A 6,030-nucleotide genomic window follows, 5' to 3' on the forward strand; every position below is an offset into this window, starting at 1 on the left:
AATTGTTACACCTGGTAGAGCAGAACGCTGATCATTTTATTAAAGATGAAAGACTTTAGACAGTTTTTCAACTCTCAGTAATGCCACAGTGATCGTTTGATATATGGACCTGCAGCGGAGTTTAGACCCAGACACGGCTAGTGACGTCAGACTGAACAACCGGGTAATCCATTTATTTCAACAAAGTAACTGTATTCTAAATACCACCTTTTTAAATTCTGAATTTTAAATAGAATACAGTTACTCATATTTTGTATTTTAAATACGTATTTTTCATCTGCATAGTTCAGGTGGCCGTAATAAGTGGCTAATAGCACCATCCAGCTTTGTTCAGAAGAGAGCAACACTCCAAAACAGGAACGCGCACATCCAAGATGGATGCAGCACAAGAGCAGCAAATTAGAAGGCATCTAAAAAGGTCTCCATTGTATAAAATTGAATTTATTCTCTGCATGAACAAAGTCGGTAAAGCAAACATTTTGCTGACTACAGGATGCACAGCATTAGACACTGTCCCATTAAGTTGCATATTTTCACTGGTGCTGTGAGACATAAAACTAGACCAAAACAAAACACTAAGCTGAAGTTCAATTCTAAGCTCTATCATAACATAATATTTTTACAATTAACTTTTTTAATGATAACACTTTTACAAATATATTTCATGTTGTGTATTTAAATTAGATAAATATTGACTTAAAATATATTTTTTAAAAGCTTATTGTGTAGCTTTAGTAATTGTTATCACAGCATTAAATATAGTAAAAGAGTGAAATGCTTTCTATGGCTCAGGGGGAAAACTAATGGGTCTTGCTGTTTTCCAAATGAAAAACTAAATAAACTGACAGAAAGGGGGGAATACATAGTCCTGGGTGCTCTTGGTGCAAATGATCTTTCTTCTTCTTGCTCAGTTAAATCTCACTAACTCTGTTGATAGTCCTTCATCTGAAAATAAGTGGCTGAGGCGAGAGAGCCTCCACCATGTTGTGCTGCTCTCGCATCTGTGTGTGTTGCCGGTCGACTGCCTACAGCTGCAGTAATAGTATGAATGTGACAGACCACTCCTGGCCATGTTGGCTCCATTCCCCAGTGACTGGACTTTATTTTGATTACAGTCCTTTTGAGACTAAGATCAACTCGGCAAACACTCTGTCATGACTTCTCAAGGGCACTTTAATGAGGTAGGAAGAAATTAGCGACTGCATAAGTATCCATTTTTTCCTCACGATGGATGTGTGATAAGAGAGAAAGTGTCTTAAAGTTGTCTGCCCCTGAAACCTTTGACTCTTAAGTGTAAGGTATTCAGTTGCTCTTAGGAAGTGAACATCACTCTAAAAGCCAATAAGCCTGACAACATGCCAACTGGATGAGGAAAGTGCTTTTGGAAGGCTGACAAAAGGGATGCCACAGTGGGCAGCTGAAGCAGCCTTTTGCGGTTCTGTCCAGTTGGGTGATGGCTGATTATTCACATAAAAACCATGAGACATATATGTTGCTGCAATCTTTAAAAGCTGATGAGCATTATCATTGATACAAAGTGTGTTTCAGTATGTCACTGTGGCTGTTATCCTTTTGAAAAATGCTGCCTAAACAAGTTCACAACTGGGAGAAGAAAACAGTTTTTGGAAGTAAGAAAGTGGCGCAAAAATGAGCCAAACAGAAAGCTCACAAAATCCAGCCTTTCAAAAACCCACAAATTGAGTTTCATGGTAAAACTTCTCATTGAAACTGCTTCTGTGGAGTATACTATATGTTCCCACAGACAACTCTCAGCTGACCCTGAATCGAGGTGAATCCACCTGTACATTCGCTGTGGGTATGTCGCCAAAACTGAGCATGCTATTAAAGAAAGCCTCAGCTGCACACCTCAGCTCTGATGCGTCATGATCCTGCTTTTCTCCCTGTCATTACTGAGAGGGAGGATGATCTGCCTTTAGCTTATAGGAAAGTTCTATTTATTTATTTACTGAGCAATTGCAGCTACAGGCTTAAAATGCAGCACTATAGACAAAAGCTCTGCTCTGAAACACTTTTGCAACACGCTGTTTCCAAGACTGTGAAAAAATGTGTGGTTTTATGGTCATTGTAAGTATTCTTTAATAGCCCTCTATTTGGATATAACAATATTAAATCTGAAGCAAAAATTACATTTTATTTTATTTTATCCAAAAATAGCCTTGTTGCTATATTTTTTTTAGAAACCAAAAGCAAAATATGAATACATTCCTTTGTGCTATCATCTTCTATTCATAGAATAAATAAATAAATCTTGCTTGGCTCTATGTCTCAGATGTAATGGTCAGTATGTGAGTCACAAACAGATCAAAAAGCCAGGAAATGTGTTATGCTGCAGGAGTGGTTTAATAATTTCCTGTATATGTTTTGATGTGATCTGTGTGATCCATTTAAAAAATATTTATTATTTGACTTACTAGTACTGCATATTATTTCATGTTACTCAATGATGGCATGCCATGATATACTGATAATTTCTTTTTCCAGTATTGCTTCAGTTCCTTGCTGATATGAACCTTCTGTAGATCTCTGACTTGTTCAGGAGAGTGTTCTTGTTCAAAATGCACTTTGCACCTTGTATGGATGGATGATACATTAGCAAAGGTTGTAGATGGAGTTTGGGGACTGTGGGGGTTTAAGAGCAGCTTCATCCATTAGCTTAATGTGTTCTTTTCCACTCAATACCTAATATCCTTAATGCTCTAATGACTACTTTGTCATGTGCTCTTCTGTTTTCACCTTGGAAGATAAAACAGAACACATCACACTGTGTTAGAGGTGTTTCTGCTTAGTAAACAGTAGCACATGATCCCTTTGTCATGCTTCAAAGTACTCCGAAAATAAAAGACTGCAGGCTCACTAAAGATGCTAAAGCGGGCTGTGTCATTGCCTCTAAAAAGTGGATTTACATATACATATACTGACGTGTCACTGAACCTTCTGGCTTCTTCTGCATCCACAGAAGCATATGCCTCACAGCTGTCAATGCAGCTGGAAGGTCTAGAGCTCACTGCTCCAGGTTGTAAATATGCAAATGTGTTGATTAGCCTGCAAGGCAGAGAGATCTCACATATTAAGAGCAAAAAAAAATATCTTGCTGAACCCTAGAATGTCACATACACAACATTATTTTTTTACCAGACATGAATGAATAAGCTCAATAATATCATTTCAGAAATGACATGCGCCAAGCATAGCTGTGTTTACATAGGACTCGTGTCACCTGGAGACCTCCAGTAATTTGTAAATTACTTCAGCGGTCTCACCAAACACCCAGATCCTGTGATAGCCTTAGTCTAGCTACATGATTCTGAATTTCAGTGATGTCATGGTGGGTGGGTTTTATACACTTTTCTCTTGCCTTCCAGCTGTGTTGGAAATTTTAAGTAAATACATAAATTTTAGACAGCATTCAGTGTTCAAAAATTAACAAGCACATGGCGCATGGAGACCCAGTTTACAGAAAGCCCAAGCTTAAATGCAACAGAAGAATAAAATCTTAAAAGTTGAGGAGATGGATGTCATGCATGACAGTAACAGGCTCAAATTTGTCACCATATCTTCAGTCTGCTTATGGCGTGCAAATGTGCTGCAGGAAACACAGATGCAGGAGTGGTGAAAGTATGAAATAAATCCCATGCACATATCACATCTACTAAAAACACTAGTAGTCCTGAGCAAATAAGGCTTTAGATGATTGTTTCTATTTGATTTTTTATGGCTCAACGGCTTTTCTTTAGTTATATATTCCATTTTTTTTGTCCAATCACTGACTCAAAAGATTCAATTGACATTTGTTCAGTTCATTTAGAAAACCATGATGAATATGGGATATGGTATTTTAGCAACTTTGCACTAAAACTAAGTAAAGTATGCTGGCATGCAAGTAGACTATTTAGCTACACGTATTCACAGCAGCTGCATCCGTACACATAGTGTTATGTCTGAAAGTAATGACTGTCATTAGTTCAGCCTCTCATCATAACCCAATGCTCCAGGTGGGAGAGAAATGGGCCCCAAACATTTTTTAATCCCTTCAGGGGAATTCACTCTCAGAAACCTCATTAAACCACTTCATCTGTTACTGCTGCCACCTTCAAAACATGTGAGGGCAGGAAGATTTTCCTTGGATAAGCATCAAAGATTGTTGTACAGCTCTAGGCAAGTGTTAGATTCAAACAACGCTCATGTTTTAATAAGGTGGAAAAACACCCCCGCCACCACCTACATAAGTATGTCTCTTGACCGTGCCGCCTGAGATTAAACTTCGGGCTTTTAATGCTCCTAAAGTCCATTTTCTTTTCCATATGTAAATCAATGAATTGTTTTATTTGGTCTGAAATCAGGGATCTCTTACACTGCTTCACTTGCTCCAGGTAATGGACAGCCATCCACAGTGTGCTTTGTGTGTCTGTGTGTGAGTCCTCGCTCTAGAAAGCCTAAAATCTCAGCAGCCGCAGAGAGAGAGAGAAAAAAAATATTCCCCTAGAGATGAAGAAGGAGCAGCTGAGACTAATTTGTCAGATTACCTGGCAGCTGGGGAAAAGTAGCACCCCAAATAACCTAAGAGTTTTGCTGTGTAATTGCTTTCATTTGCAATTCATATTTGTGTGTGTGCGTGCGTGTTATTGCAGTGTGGGATAATGCACTTCAAGATGAAAGCACCTGGGATACTTGTAATGACAAGGTGAGATTCATTTTATAGACTTCCAAGAACTCAGAGAAATTAAAGACATTTCGAGATGTGGATTTAAGAATTCAATCATACAACTACAACTGCATAGGGGCCCAATTAGCCCCGTGCAATTTGGACTCAATGCCATCCTGACACAAGCCATGCACGCCCACACAGTTCAGACGCAGAGTTGTGAGAAGGTTAAATATACTCATCATGGGACAAATGTCATGGTAATTTTGTGCTTTTAATGAGTTCTTTTTCCAGGGTGGAATGATTGTACAGTACACATCTTTAATTATTTTAAAAACACAAGAACTGGGTGCACAACTGGGTGGTTTGAAGTTGTTGTGGATTTTCTCTAACCAACACAGGGTCAAATATATACACACATGCTCCAATACATCCTCCCATAATTGGTTAAATGTACCTTAGCTTTTTAGACCTCAACTATTTTATTTCTTTTTATTTCGACAGGCTTTTGGTATAATGCTGCCTCAATATTTTAACAGTCTTCTTGGCAGAAGTGGTAGAGATCATTTAAACTGGTTGTTTTCCTGATATGAACCAAGCTTTTAAGCCTAGTCCAGAAATGTTCGATACGTCTGTGGTTAGGGTTTTGGGAAGATCATTCCAGAAGTTCAGTGTTAGCCTGCTTTATCCATTCCAAAATCAACTTTGTGTAACCCTGTAGCAGTATAACTGCAGATGATGCTGGTTTCTGTGTGCCCAGTTTCTTCTGTCATGATCAGCACATATTAAAAACGCACTGTGTTCAGAAGATTCAAACAGGTCAAGCTAAATCTAATAAAAGGTTTAACATTTCTGGCTGCGCAACAAAAAGTTTTTTATTCTTCTCTGTTCGTTCTCATACTTAACACAAAAGTATGCCCATGAATCAGTTCAGATTGTTTTGCCATGAAACCCATCAGAATCATAACAGACGGTGAAAGTACTCTGTATAAAATGTAACAGTTAGAGGGTGCATTTTATAGGTTCCTCCTCTCATCCCTACATTATACAACACAGACACTCAGTCTTATCTGCCCACTCACTGGTCTGGTAAAACTAAAGCTACTAACAATACATCCAAGATGATTAGGGCTGTAATGTAGTCCATTCATTCGGTCAATAAGCCTACTTCAGTCTGACTTAAACTGAGTAATCTAATCGAATCCCTTTCAAGCAACCGTAGATATCATCCTATGAAAGCAAAGTCTTGCAAATTTACCGGATTGTAACACTATATCAGTTACTCAAAATCCCCTATTTGACTTATTTTCATGCTATGCAAAGATTGCTGAGTGATTCAGTTAGCATGATTCAAAAATTAATGTCAT

General features: G+C 38.3%; 1 long non-coding RNA gene across 1 annotated transcript in view; it reads left to right on the top strand.

The window, feature by feature from the left end:
- Positions 1-4,571: 4,571 nt before the first annotated feature.
- LOC102198511 (uncharacterized) overlaps positions 4,572-6,030 on the top strand; it is a 7,079-nt gene continuing 5,620 nt past the window's right edge. The window contains exon 1 of the long non-coding RNA XR_311632.1: positions 4,572-4,702. This is a non-coding gene — a long non-coding RNA (uncharacterized LOC102198511). The remainder of the gene's footprint in view (positions 4,703-6,030) is intronic.

Source organism: Pundamilia nyererei, unplaced genomic scaffold, assembly GCF_000239375.1.
Source record: "Pundamilia nyererei isolate P.nyererei 1_Seehausen unplaced genomic scaffold, PunNye1.0 scaffold00032, whole genome shotgun sequence".
In the NCBI taxonomy this organism is placed as follows: domain Eukaryota; kingdom Metazoa; phylum Chordata; class Actinopteri; order Cichliformes; family Cichlidae; genus Pundamilia; species Pundamilia nyererei.